At 42.4% G+C, this 18,828-nt stretch overlaps 1 protein-coding gene across 4 annotated transcripts in view; it reads left to right on the top strand.

Moving 5' to 3' along the window:
• The first annotated feature begins 12,514 nt into the window (after positions 1 to 12,514).
• LOC109932061 (protein Tob2) overlaps positions 12,515 to 18,828 on the top strand; it is a 32,381-nt gene continuing 26,067 nt past the window's right edge. For 2 of the 4 annotated variants that reach the window (XM_048617438.1, XM_048617436.1), the window contains exons 1-2: positions 12,515 to 12,654; positions 14,300 to 14,403. The gene's annotated coding sequence lies outside the window, so the exon portion shown is untranslated. The remainder of the gene's footprint in view (positions 12,655 to 14,299; positions 14,404 to 18,828) is intronic. The other 2 variants (XM_020531310.2, XM_048617439.1) reach the window with 1 other exon arrangement.

Below are 18,828 nucleotides of genomic sequence, written 5' to 3'. Positions count from 1 at the left end.
CGTTACTCAGTTAATGAGTGGCCAAGTAATTATGGATCCATCATTTTAACATGGATTGTGATTAAACAACAGGAATATATTGAAAGTGACAGACTGACTGAGTACTTGGATAAGTGTGAACTGACCAAAGAGCGTCACCTTGAATTGTTGAAGGGAAGGTCACATCTAATTAGCTGTGCTTATTTTTTTAAAGAGGTCACTAGCATGTTGGAAATGGCAACATCAACAGATTCAGTCTACATGGATTTCCTGAAGGCATTCCATGAAATTCCACCCAAAGGATAGCTGGCAATAAGGAAGATGCTCTCAAGTAGAGGGATCCTGTTAATATGGGTGATAACTAATGGCAAGAGAGGAAATTGGTGTGGGATAAATGAGATGATCACTCTGTTGTTGGATGTGATTTGTTGTTGGCCTCAGCTTTTTGCTGTGTATGTAAGTATCTTGGATGACCTTTGCAGGTGATATTAAGTTAGGAGACCCCGTAACATGTGTGGGTGGGGGCAGGAGGTCACAAAGGGACGGAGACAGACTGATGGGGGGGAACATAACTATTGGCAGGGAGAAATGTGAAGTCATCCTCTTGGCATTTGAGAAAAACAAGTTGATACATTTTCTTGATGATGAGAGGCGAGGAACTGTGGGGATTGGAAAAGGATTTAGCTATCTACATATAAAAGGAATCAAAAAGGCACATGCATTGTTGGCCTTTATAGAGTCATAGAATTGTACAGCACGGAAACAGACCCTTCAGTCCAATTCGTCATGCTGATCAGGTATCCTAAATTAATCTAATCCCATTTGCCAGCATTTGGCCCATATCCCTCTAAACCCTTCCTATTCATCAATATGAAAGTGACAAAATGATGCTTCTGTCTTAGACAGCCTTAGGCAAACTCCATTTGCATTCAGTTTTAAGCATCACATCTCCATAAGGATATATTCATGTAAGGTCTGCCTGAAGGCAGGACCTTGCTCAATGTCTTACTAATGTTTCACCCTGAGTTGGTTTCTTGGCACTTTTTAACCAATAGTGGTTTGCGATTGCCTTTCACTATCAACAGCAGGGCCCAAGTCCACAACAGCTAGGATAGGAATTAAATTGAGCTTCTCTCCTACATCATATGCTCACCAATCAAGTTAACTGTGGCCCACATGAATAGATTAGATATTCAGGGTCTCTCCATAGCATCTGTATTAAAGTTACTGCAAGACTAGGATACGTTGTTAAACAGAAAGTTCCAGACTGATACAGGAAGTGCATTATGCAAAGAATGATCAATAGCTGGATGCAATGGCCTAATGGTATTATCGTTGGGCTATTAATCTAGAGATCCAGGTAATGTTCTAGGGACCCAGGTTTGAACCCTGCCACAGCAGATGGTGGAATTTGTATTCAATTTCACTAAAAAAAAATCTGGAATTAAGAGTCAAATGATGACCATGAACACATTGTCAATTGTTGGGAAAAACCCACCTGGTTCACTAATGCCCTTTAAGGAAGGAAACTGCCATCCTTACCTGGTCTGGCCTACATGTGATTCCAGATCCATAGCAATGCAGTTTACTCTTAACTGCCCTCTGGGCAATGAGAGATGGGCAATAAATGCTGGCCTGTGAATGAATAAAGGGAAAAAAAGTTGGAACTGTGCAAAAGGTACTTAAACCGGATAGTTTGGGTGTCTATGAAAGGGCAAGCTGGCCAAACCAAACAGGCTTCTTTATCCGAATGTACACTTGTGATCTTTGGCAAGGGTGTAGCTTGACAGTGCTTATGCCAAAAAATCATTACGGGCCGTTGTGTTGAACCATTTTATCAACTAAGCAAACCTCTCTGGTAATGTTTAGTGATTAAAAGTGATTTGTCATTGCAGTCAGCATTTAGCTAATCCTGTCATAATGGGCATGATACACAAACCAGGACACATTCAACAAAATTGTTTAATGGAACACAAAGCCAAGCAAAATACAAGGTGCAACAAATCATCACAAAGACAGATTCATTATACCAAAGGCCTCAGAAGGTTGGAAATAGATGTCATTTCAGGTCGCAAGGAAAACAACTGAGACGTTGTCCTTTCTCAGGTAGTTAATGGAACGGAAAGATAAATACTGCTTTATTTATTTCAAATATGGTAGATACATACTTCAGAATAAAGAAAGCTTTAAGAAGCTGTGATCCCTTTTGTAGAAATGAGAAGGCTGACCTAACAGAACAACAACAATCTGGATTTATATAGTGATTTTAATGTGGCAAAATTCTGAAAGTGCTCCTTCACAGGATTAGAAATTTGACTGGGACAACACCAAGATCCTGGGACAAGCAAAGCAGAGACAAACATGGGAATTCCTAGAAGCCTGGTACTCCACGAATAAAGCCATCAACAAACATATAGAGAACGACCCCATATACACTCCATTGCGAAGGAAAACTGGAACGGAGGTAATCCAGCTCAACGGACTCCAGAGTTTAAATACCAGGCGAGAAAATACAACGGCGCTTCATCGGAGCCTGCACTGATGATGTTACCCAGCAGGGTAATGAAACGTCTGTGGAACAATGAACCAGCTCGGCGAGACAACCAACCACAACATCCACAACTCGAGCTACAAATCTACTCTAAAACCTTAGAAAAATCAAAAATGTAACACTGATCCACAAAAAGAGATGTCTGAATAGGTGACCAAAAGCTTTTTTATAAGACAAAGATTTTACGAATCATAGAGTCATGCAGTATAGAAGAGACCCTTTGGTCCATCGATCCACACAATCAAAAACTAATCGAAACCTGCCCTAGTCCCACTTTCCAGCACTTGGTCCATAGTTTCAAGTGGTTATCCAAGTACTGTTTAAAAGGTTATGAGGTTTCTCTTCTCAACTAACCGCCGAAGCAGTAGTATCTTCAAGCAGTTAAAAGTGTTGAGGAAGATATGTTTAAGGAGGGAATTTGTTAATAATTCCCAGACAGCTGAAGGGACAACTAAAAAGGGCAAGATTCCAAAACTGGGTGCATGCTGTGGTCTTGGAGAGTTGTAGGGATGGAGGTGGTTACAAAGATAGGGAGGGGTTAGGCCGTAGAAGGATTGGAAAACAAGAATGAGGATATTAAAATTGAGGCATTGCTTAGCTAGAACTTAAGATTAAAAGACAAAGGAACAGGAGTAGGCCATTCAGCCCCTCGAGCCTGCTCCACCATACTGATCCAACATTCCTCATACCTACTTTCCTGCACTTTCCCCATAATCTTTGAGCCCCCTATTGATCAAGAATCTATCTCTTTTGGCCTTAAATATACACAAGGACTCTGCCTCCACAGCTCCCTATGGCAAAGAGTTCCAAAGACTCACACAATGCTCAGAAAAGAAATTCCTCCTCATCTCAGACTTAAATTGGCACCCCTTTACTCTGAGACTAGGCCCTCTGGTCTTAGACTCTCCCATGGAGGAGAAACATCCTCTCAGCATTTACCCTGCCAAGCCCTTTAAGAATCCCATATGTTTCAATGAGATCACCTCTCGTTTTTCTAAATTCCAATGAGTAGAGTCCCAACCTGCTCAGCCTTTGCTCAGAGAGCAATCCCTCAGTGTTGGACATCATCTTAGTGAACCTTCCCTGAACTTCAAGTTCAGGACTGAAGGGTGCACGATGCTTGGTGTGAGCTAAGGTACGGGTGGCTTAGTTCAGGATTATCGATGGAAATCAGCCTGGAGCCTCCTGGAATAATCAGATCTACGGTTAACAAAGGCATTGCTGAGGCAGATGTGATGGAGGGCAAATGGGTCTTAGTGGTGGTGCAAATAAGCAATCGGAATTTCATTCTTTGATCGTCTATGATGCTGAAGTTGCAAACAGTCTGTTCCAGAAGCAGAACATTGTTAGGGAGAGAGATGAGAAGGCGTTTGGGACACTTGCCTTTATTGGTCAGCGATTTGAGTATAGGAGTTGGGGGGCCATGTTGCGGCTGTACAGGACAGTGGTTAGGCCACTTTTGGAATATGGTGTTCAATTCTGGTCTCCCTGCTACAGGAAAGATGTTGTTAAACCATTCCTGAGGAAGGGCCACTGGACCAGAAACATTAAAATTTTTGAGAAGATTTATAGCTCGGGTTGTGGATGAGGTTGTAGACCTGCTTGCCAAGCCGGTGGGTTTGGTTGCAAACGTTTTGTCACCCTGCTAGGTAACACTGTCAGTGCGCCTCCGGTGAAGGGTCAGTGTTCTGTCCCTCTTGTTATTTATATACCTCAGTTTGCTGGGGTGGTTGGTATTGAGACATGACCAACTTTCACTTGTCTCACTACACACGGACAACGAGGGACATGAATTCAACTGGGACAACACATCCATAATCGCACAAGCCAAACAGAGACATGCCAGGGAATTCCTGGAGGCCCGGTATTCTAACCGGAACTCCATCAAAAAACACACTGAATTAGATGCTGTGTACAAACCACTGAGAAACAAAACCAGAAGTAATACCAACCACCCCAGCAAACTGAGGCATATAAATAACAAGCAGGTCAGAACACCAACGCTTTACCGGAAGCACACTGACGATGTTACCTAGCAGGGTGACAAAACGTTTGCAATCAAACACACCAGCTCAGTGAGCCTGTCTACAACCTCAGAAACATTAACTCTGATTTCTCTCCACAAATGCTGCTGGACCTGATGAGCTTCTCCAGCAATTTCTGTTTTTGTTAGGCTTGAAAGGGTTCAGTAAAGATTTACAAGGATGTTGCCAGATTTGGAGGGTTTGAGCTATGGGGAGAGGCTGAATAGGCTGGGGCTATTTTCCCTGGAGCGTCGGAGGCTGAGGGGTGACCTTATAGAGGTTTATAACATCATGAGGAGTATGGATAGAGTGAATAGCCAAGGTCTTTTCCCCAGGGTAGGGGAGTCCAAAGCTAGAGGGCATAGGTTTAATATGAGAGGGGAACGATTTGGAAGGGACCTGAGGGGCAGAGAGTGGTACGTGTATGGAATGAGCTGCCAGAGGAAATGGTGAAGATTGGTACAATGACAACATTTAAAAGGCATCTAGATAGGTACATGGATAGGAAGGTTTTAGAGGGATATGGGCCAAATGCTGGCAAATCGGACTGGGTTAATTTAGGATATCTGGTCAGCATGGACGAGTTGGACTGAAGGGTCTATTTCTGTGCTGTATGACTCTATAGCTCTGTGAAGTCACTGATAGGCAGTGGTATTGATAGTGGAGTTAAGGTTAGGTTTAGGATTAGTTATGTTTAGGCAATGGGTTTGGTCACCCCATGTTTAGTATTTGCCTTCAAATCATGAAGATACTTGGAAATGTAGAAATGGAGAAGAATTTCACTTTGAAATGATAAGTGTGTCACCAGTAAATACAATAAGGAGTTCAGGAGAACCCTATTCACTCAACGAATAGTAAAAATGTAAAATTGGCCACCCCATATTGTAGTTGAGGAAAACAGTATGGCTATAATTGAGGGAAGGCGAGAAAGGAATATTTGACATAATTAGATAAGAGAGAGTTGGGAGAAGATTCATATGGTGCATAATCGCTGGCAGAGAACGAACATGGATTGAATGCTGTCATCATCCACAATCATCTTGAGATTCTGGAGTTCTACAAAAAGAACTGGAAAAAGATAATCAATGCATTTTTGGGCTTTACCTGTTGAAGAGCACACCATTTCTCCAAATGCATCAATTCACACAAAAGCACAGTTTGGTAGTAACTTGTTTTTTTTAAACTAGCATCAAGCGGGCCACCCAATTTACATTTTAGAATATTTTCCAACCCTGACAGATAGTAAATCAGTTTGATTTACCTGCTGAAAGCAAATTTTATAGATTGTCGTATAAAGTTCTTATCTCTGACGTTTTTCAGTCCCAAATTCCTGTGTTCACATTGAGATTGGAGCCAAGGTAAACTTTCCAAACTGAAATTATCCCTTTTCCTGACTCTCTCTCTGCCTCTCTCCATCAGTGGAAGTTCTGCAACATTGCAATTCCTGGGAGCGAGTAGGTATAGATATTTGTACTCAACAGGATGTCGCTGGGAATGGAGGGTTTCAGTTATAAAAATAGATTGGATAGGCTGGGACGTTTTTCCACTGGAGTGTAGGAGGTTGAGGGGTGACCTTATAGAGGATTTTTAAATAATGAGGGGTTCTAGATAAGGTGAATAGCAAAGGTCTTTTCCCTAGGGTGGGGGAGTTCAAAACTGGGGGCATATTTTTAAGGTGAGAGGAGAGAGATTTAAGAGGGACAGGAGGGACAAGCCTTTTGCACACAGAGTGTATATGGAATGAACTTCCAGAGGAAGTGGTGGATGTGGGCACAGTTACAACATTTAAAAGACATTTGGATAAGTACATGAATAGGAAAGGATTGGAGGGATATGGGCCAAGCATAGGCAGATGGGACTAGTTTAGTTTGGGACATAAGATTAGCATGGACTGGTTGACCTGAAGAGTCTGTTTCCATACTGTGATGCTATGATTCTATAACCTGTTTGGAAACACCTGAGAGGTAGAGGGGACTTGAACCTGGGTCTCCTGGCTCAGGAATAAGGACTATAACCACTGCACCAAAGGAGCCCATAGAGTGTGCAGGTCCAGATTAAGGTAAGCCATGATGCACCTGCAGTCGAATAGCTTGGTCAAATTTACACATGGGAGGAATGATGAGGTAGTGGAGGAGAGCCAGCAACCCATGGAGCTATTTCACAATCAGACAAAGTGCTGACTGAAGACGGGACAACTGCAGTAGGAAAACTCATTTTGTACGAGGAACAAGAAAAATTGATGCCCAATAATTTGCCAGTCGCACTCAGTGCAACCCACATATTGAAAAAAAAAACACAGATCACTCTGGGAGCTTGAGTTGCTGTGGCAACATACACTTTTTGCATAGATGATGAGGCCCGCAATACAAAAATGGTGAGGGCTTGGAAATTTTTTGCCATCATAAGGCTGACAAGGAATCTCTCCTGCTGTTACCACCTGCCATTGAAGTGTGTTTGAAGGATTTGCAGGTTGATACACAACCTGTTTGCTAAGTTAGAAAACCACCCTCCTTTACTCATCAAGTCCTGGGGTGGGACTTGATCCCAGGACCTTCTGGTTCTGAGGCAGGAACATCATCCACTGTGCCTCAAAACATTGTCACTGTGGTATGAAACTAGTCGCGGGGGCATGGGGGGGGGGGGGGGTGTGGTGGGCACAGTTTAAGGTTACAAGGTAGACCATTTATCACCGAGATGAGGACATTTTTTTTCACCCAGAGAGCGGTGAACCTGTGGAGTTCTCTGCCACAGCAAGTGGATGAAGCAAAAAGATTGAATGTTTTCAAGAAAGTGTTAGATGTAGTTCTTAGGGCTAAAAAGGTCAAAGTTCTGGGGATAAAGCAGGAACAGGGGATAAAGTGGGAACATGGTGTTGAGTTGGATGATCAGCCCATGATCCTGTTGAATGTTGGTGCAGACTTGACAGGCTGAATGGCCTAAAAGAGATAACAGATATTAGAGAGTGATTACAAGCCCTTGCTCAATCCCTGGCTCTGCAATTTGAGATAGTACCTGAAAGAATCTACAATACTGAGGTGGCACAGTGGCTCAGTGGTTAGCACGGCTACATCACAAGAGACCTGGGTTCAATTCCACCCTCAGGTGACTCTCTGTGTAGAATATACATGTTCTCCCTGGGTTTCCTCCAGGCGCTCCAGTTTCCTCCTGCAGTCCAAAGATGTGCAGGTTAGGAGGATTGGCCATGCTAAATTGCCCCCATAGTGTCCTCAGCAGTGCAGGCCATGTGGGTTAGCCAAAGGAAATGCAGGGTTTTAGGGATAGGTTATGTGGGTGGTATGCTCTTTGGAGGATCAGTATGGCCTGCTTCCACACTGTAGGGATTCTATATTAGTCAACCTCTGTCACTTCTAGGCCCTAATTGTTTCATAGATCCTCAAACTCACAAGTAGCTAGCTGATTTTTACTCATTAATGGATATGCGTCACTTTTGATATATAAATTATTTGACAACCTTTGTTGAATAATCATTTGCAACTAATTGCTGGATATTAATTACATTCTACGCATAAATATCTAATCCACCTTAATCCCTTGAATAAATTCTAGACTATGACTAACTGTATGGTATCTGTTATGTTCTGCTAATAAAGATTTTTCTTGTTTTAAATTGCCCATTTGTAATGTGGCATAAATTTGTGTATAATCCATCATTTTGGGATGTTTCTGATTCCAAATCACCCTTTTCCTCAATACCACCTCATTCAAATAGCAACTTGCCTTTGTGCAGCACCTTTAACACAAAATAACATTCGAAGACAGAAAATGACGTGAACAAACACGCATTGTTGAAGAAACCAAATTTAAATTGTACAGTAAAACCGAGGCCCCATTCTGGTCTCTCAGGTAGGTCTCACGAAACCGTTCAAAGGAGACCAGGGCACATCTCCCCAGCGATCCTGGACAATATTATCCCTCAACAAATATTACTAAAACAGATTATTGAATAATTTAATTTCATATTTTATAGTAATTAAGCTATAGGGAGAGGCTGAATGGACTAGGGCTGTTTTCCCCAGAGCATCGGAGGCTGAGGGGTGACCTTGTAGAAGTTTACAAAAGGCATGGATAGGGTGACCAGCCAAAGTCTTTTCCCCACGGCAGGGGAGTCCAAAGCTAGAGGGCATAGGTTTAAGGTGAGAGGAGGAAAGATTTATAAAGAACCTGAGGGACAACATTTCCATGCAGAACGAATATGGAAGGAAACTGAAAATCAAGGTGAAGAGCCTCCTTTTCAAGAAACAGAATCAGAAAGTGCTGGAGAAACTCAGCGAGTCTGGCAGCATCTGTGGAGAGAGAAGCAGAGTTAATGGTATGATCCTTCTTCTGAACTATTTAAAGTAGCTCCCTTTTAAAGCTCCCTGAGAATGAAGCACAATTAGTAAAGCGCTTAACTACTGCAGAGAAAAGACCATGTTTTGTCAAAGCTTTTCATCTTGCCCTCTTCAGGACAATTCGCAAGAAATATGAGAGTAAAGGGAAAAGAAATATATATAATTTGATGTGAGTGCTGATGACTGCATTCCCCATAGCAACACCTTGACCAATCAGCACTCTTGACTCAAAGTGTAAATATTATTTTTCCTCACGTTGGTAATTCTTGTGGAAGATGAAAACCTTTCTCAAAATGTGTCTTTTTTCAACATTACTCAATTTCTGCACAACTAAACCACTATAAATAACTTAATCTCAACACCAAAGGAAATTTATAAATTTAAATAGCAGGATTATTTTGATTATCTGCTTTTCAAGTTTTCATCTGGGAGCTCTATGTTGTTGATGCTGCACTAGCATCGCATACACAGGAACACCTTCAGCAGCGAAAGGACAGACTCTTTCATGCTGGCAAAGAGTTTAGTTTGACCATCAGCATCAGGAAGACAAATATCATGGCTCAGTTTGTTGCCATGGGGTCCTGAGCCAAATCAGGTGCTGCTTACCCACCATGGTGGAAGTCAGTATCTTACAAAAGGGAAGGCTGCTTTTGTGTATCCCACCATCATTCCAGTCCCAACTGGATCAGGGAAAACATCTTTAGTAATATTTTTCTTTATTCATTTGTGGGATGAGAGTGTCCCTACCCAGGCAGCATTTAATGCCCATCCTAATTGCCCAGAGGGCAGTTAAGAGTCAATTGCATTGATGTGGCTCTGGAGTCACATGTAAGCCAGACCAGTTCAGGATGGCAGTTTCCTTCCCTAAAGGACTTTAGTGATCCAGATACATGTTTCCTGACAATGCAATTAGACAATTGATTCACAGTCATTATTAGACACTTAATTACAATTTTTTTTATTGAATTCAAATTCCACCATCTGCCATGGCAGGATTTGGACACAGGTCTCCAGAACATTATCTGGGTCTCTGTATTAACAGTAGTGATAATACCATTAGGCCATCAGCACCCCCCCCGACCCCCTCCAATTTATGGGAGCTTGCTATGCACAAAACGGTTGGTAAAGTTACATGACAGTGGATAGACTGAGTTTCAATCTACCAGCATTGAGTACTCTGGTGTACTATATATAGTTTTAATCTCCTGATTTCAAAAAGGACACAAATTCATTCGAGGCATTTCAGAGAAGGTGCAACTGACTGATACTTGGAGTGAAGGATTATCATTCAAGGGACAGTTGAATGGGTGTGGCCTCTTTCTGTTTGAGTTTACAGGAATGAAAGGCGACCTTATTGAAACATTAAAGATGCTGAAGGGTTGTGACAGGGTGGATGCTGCTTTGTTCAGTCAGATGAAATCGTGGCATTTATTGGCAGAACAAACTCGCCAAATCAGCAGTACCGGAGCACATTAGTCTCATCAGCAGCAATACACACATTGTTTAGCGGATGGTGTCTGTTCTGGCTCAACCGCATTCATCACATCATTGGAGGCTGGACAACTGAAGATATTCTGGACAGTGAACTGGCTGCAGGGTGTCATCCAAATTAGAAATTAAGATGGCGCATGTTGTCACTGACAACTGGAAGATAATGGCTGACAGCTATGACCTCTGGAGACTGATTTTTTGGAGGAGCATTAGAAGAGCTCAGCTGGCTGTAAAGAGAGCCCAGAGTAAACAGAAGCCACTGAATCGAGCACCTTCTCAGCTTGCTGTCTCCTCTGTAGCAAATGCAGAAGAGAGTGCTATGCCACAATGGGGGTCCTGAGCCAAATCAGGTGCTGCTCAACACAGAATTAACCACCATAGGGCAAGTCAGTATCTTACAAAAGAGAAGACTACCTTTGTGGATCCCCCACACATTCCAGTCCCAACTGGCTCAGGGAAAACGTCTTTACTGTTTACGGCAGCTTGCTGTACACAAAATGGTTGATGAACTTACATGACCATGGACACACTTCATTGAATTTAAAGCAAGATATAATTGAACCGGAGAGGGGTCAGAAAAGATCCAACAGGATGTTGCCTGGAATGAAGGGTTTGAAATATAAGGAGAGCGGGGACTTTTTTCACTGGAGCGGAGGAGGTTGACGGGTGACGTTATAGAGATTTATAAAATCACGAGGGGCATAGATAAGGTGAATGACAAGGGTCTTTTCCCTAGGGTAGGGAAGTTCAGAAGTAGGGGCCATATTTTTAAGGTGAGAGGAGAAAGATTTAAAAGGGGCATGAGGGGCAACATTTTTACACAGAGAGTGGTTCATATGTGGAATGAACTGCCAGAAAAAGTGGTGAATATAGGTACAGTTACAATGGTTAAAAGACATTTGGATAAGTACATGAATAAGAAATGTTTGGAGGGATGTGGGCCAAGCGCAGGCAGGTGGGACTAGTTTAGTGTGGGAATATGTTTTGTGTGGACTGTTTGGACCAAAGGGTCTGTTTCCATGTTGTATGACTCTATGACCCTATAAAGCATGCTGAGGACAAAAAAGGTGCTTTAAAATTAAAGTTGTGTTGGGATGTCCGAGAATATAAAAGTTGCTAATTCAAGGCATTTCGATTGGGACATCCAGAGAACATCAAAGGGGATATAAAAGTGCAAGCCACTTTAGGACCTCCTAAGAATACAAAAATTAACATATTAATGCAAATCAGTTTGAGGCATCAAGAGGATGTGAAAGATAGGAATTAGGAGCAACAAAAGGTCACTTAGTGCTTCAGGTCTTCTCCACTGTTCAAGAAGATTACATGAAAATGCGAGTGACTTTGGGATGGCCTGAAAATGTAGTAAAATGATATAAAGTTGCATTTTTCTGAAGAAGGGTCCAGACCCAAAACGTCAATTTTCCTCCTCCTCTGATGTTGCCTGGCCTGCTGTGTTCCTCCAGCCTCCACACTTTGTTATCTATATACAGCTGCAAGTTATTTTGTGGAACCCTGAGGACATAAAAGTTGCTATATCAACATAAGTCAGTATTGGACAGCTTGAGGATACGAAAGATAATGTATAGATGCAAATCAAATTTAGGGAGTCATGAGGATGTAAATGTTGCTATACAAACTTAAGTTAGTTTGGTACATCCTGAAGACATGAGACATTATATAAAAATGCAACTCATTTGGTGGAAGAACTTAATGATGTAGACATTGATCATATTAAGTCCATGTCACTTTGGAGTTCCCTCAGGATCTGGAAAACATTGAAACTCTTCCGGGTAGCAGCAAGGATGGGAAAGGCGATATAAGAATACAGACCCATCCTTTACCCACCCTCTCCTTGACGGGGCAGTGACGTCAGCGACGCGATCGCCCATTGGCCGACTCCTGACCAATAGGAGCTGAGTTGCTAGCACGCTGCGTTTATTTTTAGGACCGAGGGGGAGGCGGGGTCACGTCGCGGCGGTGCACCCCCTCTCCCTGACGTCGTACGTGCCATCCTTCCGCCCCACTTTTTTGAAGGCGGGGGGGGTGGGGAGGGTGACTGGGGAAAGTAGATCCCGGGCAGGGACGAAAGGCTGAAAGTAGTTCCGGAGGGTTGTCGAAGGGACTGTTAACGGTAGGTGAGCTGATATAAGTACGCCAGGGAGCAAGGGGCGAAAGTTTGGGCAGAGGCTGCTCGGGGCTGACAGGCGGCGGCGGCACCACCACCACCAGGACCCGGGTTCGAATCCCACAGCTGCAAGTAAGCCTTCCCCATCTTTTAAAAAAAATACCAAATCAATTAAAATATCTTTATTAACAATAAAAAAAACCTTGATTCAATCGAATTACGCCCCTTTTCACCCAACCCCGCCCCCCAAAAAATTAAATGCCCCGTTTATATGTTTTGGGGGATTGCGGTGGGAATTTTATCCCTCTTTTACCTTCTTGGGGGTTTCCACTTATTACCCCATTGTCAGTTTTACGGCAGCGTTGCTTAATTTTATTTCAATTTTATGTCGATCGGTCTTAAAGAAAGCAGGCCTTTTAAACTAGAAAATGATATCCGTTCGTGAAGGAGGGGTACTGAGGTTAAAATTTTAAAGTTGTTTTTATTTTGGTGATCTTAACCCCCCCCCCCCCCACACCTCGAATCATCTATTGGTGAGAGTACCCTTAAAAAAAACTACCTAAGCTAGTCTTGAGGTTTATTTGATGACCTTAAGTTTTATTTAAAAAAAGGTCGTGTTTTTTTTTAAAAATGTACATATGTGAGTTTTCTTCTAAATCCAATTGTTTTTGTCAGCGCGTTAGAGATTTAAAAATATTCGTGGTGGAACTCGACTTTTTTTTTCCTTTCAGACTTAAGAATTTCAAAATAGATATAGGACGATTGTTGACGTGTTCAGTCAGTAATTTCAGTGCCAAATCGGTTGTGTGTGGAAAAAAAATGGATTAAATTCTCTAAATGTCACGGGGGAGTCGTTGTTGTTTACCCCCTTCTCTCATTTAGAGGTGACTTTGGAGGTTACCCCAGCACTTAACAAATTTTAATCAAACGGTGTTGGATTTAGTTTAGCTTTAAGGGGATTTGGAAAGGTTAAAGTCCTTGGGTTGGACCTTTTTTTATTAAAGTTGGAGAGATTTTACTGAACGAAATGTTATTTTATCTTATTTAACTGATTGGGGAAAGTGTGTCTGAAAGGTTTTGAGGGGGTTTTTGTTTCTGTCTTACCCCCACCCGTCCCGTCCCGTCTCCTCCCCTCCCAGTAAGGTTTGGATTTTAATGGAATTTGGAAGGAGGGGGGATGGGGCTCAGGGACATTTAATGTTGAGCAATAGGGAGGAGGGAGCGCGACTGCGTCTGCGCTGCGGGCTACCTCTTCCACCGGACTCAGTGCGCATGCTTGTTGACGCCGACCACGCTCTGCATTTTGGGGCCTGTAGTTCTTGTCACGCCCTTTCCCACAGTACTGGCGGTGGGGCGGACTACAACTCCCATACTGCATCGCCAGCGAGTCCCCCCCCCTCCCCCCGCAAACCAACCCAACCCAACCCCGCACGACCTTGCAGTGTTGCCTCCAGCCTGTAGGGCTCCTTATTTGGCTGCTTTGAGCTTGGGTTATATGTCAAGAAAACAGACGGCCAGCACAGCTGGGTTGAGTGCAGTTATTTTTTTTCAGATGCAGTCACTTTTCCCTAATACTATTAGCCTTAATCTGCGACAGGGATTCTTTTAGGCTTGGTGCATTGCTGTACTGGTGCCTTTCCCTGCTCCTGTATAACTTAAAAAAAAATCGGCAGTTGTCACGTCAGGTCAGGATGTTCCAGAGCACATCTGCCGGGTGGACGGGTCATCCAGCTACAGATGGTAGTCTCATTGGGGATTTGAAACCTTTGTGTTTCAGGGAGCTGAATACTGCTCACATTGCCACCAACAAACACTTCTCTAGCTTCTTCCTCAACTCTACGTATTCCCTGTTGCCAGCAAGACTGGGGAACATATTTTAAGGTGAGGAGAGAGACTTTTTTTTTAAAAAAGGCTTATTTTTTACACAGGGTGGTTCATGTGTGGAATGAACTTCCTGATGATGTGGTGGATGCGGGTACAATTACACCATTTAAAAGACATTTGGATAGATATGAATAGGAAAGGTTTGGAGGGATGTGGGGCCAGGAGCAGGTAGGTGGGAACTAGTTTGGGATTATGTTCGGTATGGGCTGGTTAGACTGAAGGATCTGTTTCTGTGCTGTATGAATCTGTGGCTCTAAATATTGAGGAAGGTTTCTTTAGCATGTTTGATTGTTTTCATCCTAAAGGACCCCATTGAGTAGATGTTGAAATGGGTTGACTCATGATAGATTAAATTTAATGTGGAGAAATGAGACATTGAAATGAAAGTGGGAGACTTGTAAATTTTTAAAATTTAAAAGGAGTGCAGGATCGAAGGGGAGATGGTGGTGTAGTGATCACATCCCTGAACGACTAGTCCAGGTTAATGTGCTGGGAACAATGATTCAAATCCTGTTGTGGCTGTTGGATTTAAGTTTCATTAATAAATCCAGAATTGAAAGCTAGCAATGATGACAATGTAATTGTCATTCCATTAAACACCGGTGATTCACTGCTGTTCTTCAGGTATGGAGAGATGATCACTATCCCTTGTTTGGCCTGTGATACCACGCCCACAGCAATGTGATTTGACACTTAACTGCAATCTAGAATGGCCCAGCAAGCCACTCAATTCAAGGGCAATTAGGGATGGGTGAATAAGTGATGCCTCCATCTGAATAAAATATGGAAACCAAGAGATTTGAGAGTTCGTGAACTACAATCTTGGGGCATGTTAACAATGCTGTTCATTTCTTTACACAAAAACATTGTGGCATTGGCTTTATAAATAAAAGCAGGGAAGCAATGTTAATCTTTATGAATCTGAGACTAATGTTGATCAATTCTGGGCACCATATTTTAAGAAAGATTTAAAGGTCTGGTGAGGAGGACACATTTTAATTGATAAAATAAGTGAGAGATTTGTAAGGAAAAGGTTACAGGGCTATGGTGAAAGAATAGAAAATTGGATCTAACTAGCTTTTCCAAAGGGTTATTGAAGAAACATTGGACTGTAAGACTGTCTGCAAATGCTTCTAGAAATGCTGTAACCAATTGCTTAAATTCTTTCAGAATTTGCTTTGTACGACTCCATTTGGTAGTCTGACCTATGTTGATCAGTGTAGGTGAAGTATTTATTGGTGTGACACAGTGGACTTGCATGTTGTCCTTCATGCTGGCAATGAGTGATGCCCCCTCAGGTTGAAATTTGGTATGTTGTTTAATGCCCCAGCACTAACATGAAATCCCCCAAAAATTGGGACAACTGGAATTGGCTTCTGCTTTGCTTAGAGTTAAAAGGCAGGTACTACATATACTGAGAGTGGATGGAATGAAACAGTTAAAGCAACCGAATAGCCATGATATTGATATTGCTGAATAATGGAGCATGCTTGAGGGCCTGAAAGGGCTGTCTTCCAGTTTCCTTGACCTTTTTTTATCACATTTGGCCAATTTCTATAATGGCCATGCTTTGGTCTCTGGTTAGTGATTTGTGGAGCTATGTCTGCTAAGAGGTGGATGGAGGCAGTTCCAAGTGCTTTATTACTTTTGACCTTCAGGCGATTAGCCTTCCCCTTGACATCCCAATCAATCTAGACTGGTTTCATATCTTGAGCAGTGTGAAAAACCACTGCATTGTTATAGTTTTGTTTTTATATTGACTGATCAGTTAGGTTTGGAGCTCACCTATTTCCTTGTTTTGCAACTGTTTTCATTGCATTCGAAACAGGAATTCATGTTCTTTCCAGTCTTCCCTTCCTGTGTTGACTCTGGGCTGGATAACTTCCAATGGCAAGGCAGTGTGTGTGGCGGCAGCTCGTGACAGTGAAAAGCCTTTCAGCTGAAAATGATCCTGCACTTGTCTGTCCACATACCTGCTTTCCAGCAGGAACTTTCTTTCCCTTCCAGCCTGGCTTGTTGTGTAGCACCCTTCCCACCCCACAGCTGATCCCTATGATCACCAACAGAATGGTTGGAATGGCTGAGATCCAGTCAGGGCAGTGCTCTTACCCACTAGACCATGGGCAGAAGGCTGGCTATGCATTCTCCCTTTTCTGACCTAATGTCTCAGTTCTGCAGCATTTGCTTTGGAGATTTGTCTTAATTCTGAGGATGTGGCAACCTGCAGCCATTAATCCATATTGTCATGACTCTCAGCAAAGATGCTGTGAATTTTAAAAAATTTTATTAATGAAATTCCCTCTGCCTTGGTTTATTATACTGGAGGGACACAGTCCTGAAATGTAGGTTCATAAACCCCTTTACTCTCCTCTCTCAGCTGCATATTTGAAAATATGCATGTTTTCATTCAGCCCAGCTGCTCCATACTCGTGCTAATACTCCAAATGAACCTCTTTTCATTCCATCCACCAATCTCTCTTCCCCATCAGTGTAATCTTTTATTCCTTTCTCCCTGCATACATTTAGTTTTCCCTTTTACAGCTTTGGTGGTGTTCACCTCAACTACTGGGCATGTTAGTAAGTCCCACATTTTATATAGTTTTGTGATTAAAGAAGTATCTGATTTGTTTTTTGGATGTATTGGTGACTATTTGTATTTATTGTTCTTAGTTTTGCTCATGATCACAAATGGAAATCTCTCTACATCCATTGGTAAGTTTATTTGCCCTTGCCAATGTGGGTTGTCCTCTTGCCCATCCGTGATTACATCAATCAACAGCGTACGATTCCTTTAACCCTTAGGCCTGTGCTACAGAGAAGTGGTCTAGATGTCCCACCGGTTTTTTTCCTAGTCTTGTCCCTTTTCTAGGATATTTTTTAAGGGCCTGTGTGCTTTTCCTCATCAGCACATGAGCTGTCACACTGATTCTGTTGAATCATTACATTTGAGACTAATGCTATACAACTGACATCAGTACTTGTCTGTGAAGTATAGGCAAGATGAATTCTCCCTAACCTAAGCATACTTTAACAAGTTTCCTGTCACTGTGATGATGTGGGAGTGAAACTAGGGCCTTTCCTGGTCTCTGATCTAGCTGCTGATTGGATAGTTAATTAGTAATTGAGTGAAATTTAAAATAGGCAGGCGTTATCAATGTTTTGACTGGTTATCTTGTAGATGCTCATTTCAAAATGGAGGTAACTTTAGGTGGATTTGTCGTGCAGGCAGAACACCAAGCAAAAGCTAGGTGGGGGACAGTGTTCGTATTAGGAACCTTGCAGTGTACATTTTTCACAGCAATGTAATTGTGTAATTAAAACAATTATTGTCAAACCAGTAAAATAACATGGGTGCTCACACTAAGCATTGTCTCTTTCTGTGCAGCCACTATTGTATGTACTGAAAACTTGGTCAAACTTCACTTGTACTCCTACATATTACAGCTTTTTATATTTGTGCTGTTGCTCATACAAAAAAAATGTGGTGCTAAAAGGAGCAAAAATGGTGAAATTTGTGCTGAGACTGTATGGGAGGAACAAATCAACTTAAAGTGAATGTCAAAGATGGCTAGGGAAATATTTTTGATACAGCAAGGCTGAAATATGCAAAGGGCATTTAAGATTGAACTGGAGGAATGAAGCTAACTCTTAAGCTGTGGGTTTGAGAGGAGACAGTAGAAGCCATTCATGGTCAGAGTGAAGGTTGAGCTGGTAAGTCTGTCATGTAGCATGGAAACAGACCCTTTAGTCCAACTGGACCGCACCAACCATGTTCCCAAACTAAATTAGTCCCACCTAACTGCAATTGACCCCTGTCTCCACCAACCCACCCCACCCCCCAAACCTTTCTGATTCATGCACTTATCCAAGTGCCTTTTAAATATTGTAACTGTACCTGCATCCACCACTACTACTGGCAGTTCATTCCACTCACTTTCCACCGTTATTTTAAAAAAAGTTTGCCCCTCATCTTTTTTAAATCTTTCTCTTCTCACCTTTTAAAAATATGCCCCTAGTTTTGAATTCCCTCACCTTGGGGGGAAAAGACCTTTGCTATTCACCTTATCAATGCTGCTCATGATTTTATGAACAGCTAAGGTCACCCCCAACCTCTTAGTCCAGTGAAAAAAGTTCCAGCCTTTCTAATAACTCAAAACCTCTATTCCTGGCAACATCCTGGTAAATCTTTTCTGAACCCTCTCCTGCTTATTATCCTTCCTGTAACAGGATGACCAGAAGAGGCCGCACCAATGTTCCGTACAACCTCAACATGACTTTCCAACTCCTATACTCAAATGGTCTGAGAATGAAGGCAAGTGTGCTGAAGACATTCTTAACCACCACCTCTACCTGTGGTGCAAATTTCAAAGAACCATATACCTAAACCCCTCGGTCTCTGTTCTACTACACTACCCAGGGCCC

Source organism: Rhincodon typus, chromosome 37 (genome assembly GCF_021869965.1).
Source record: "Rhincodon typus isolate 14 chromosome 37, sRhiTyp1.1, whole genome shotgun sequence".
NCBI classification, from domain to species: domain Eukaryota; kingdom Metazoa; phylum Chordata; class Chondrichthyes; order Orectolobiformes; family Rhincodontidae; genus Rhincodon; species Rhincodon typus.
The sequence above is the reverse complement of the archived record's forward strand: the minus strand, read 5'-3'. Positions and strand labels throughout refer to the sequence as shown.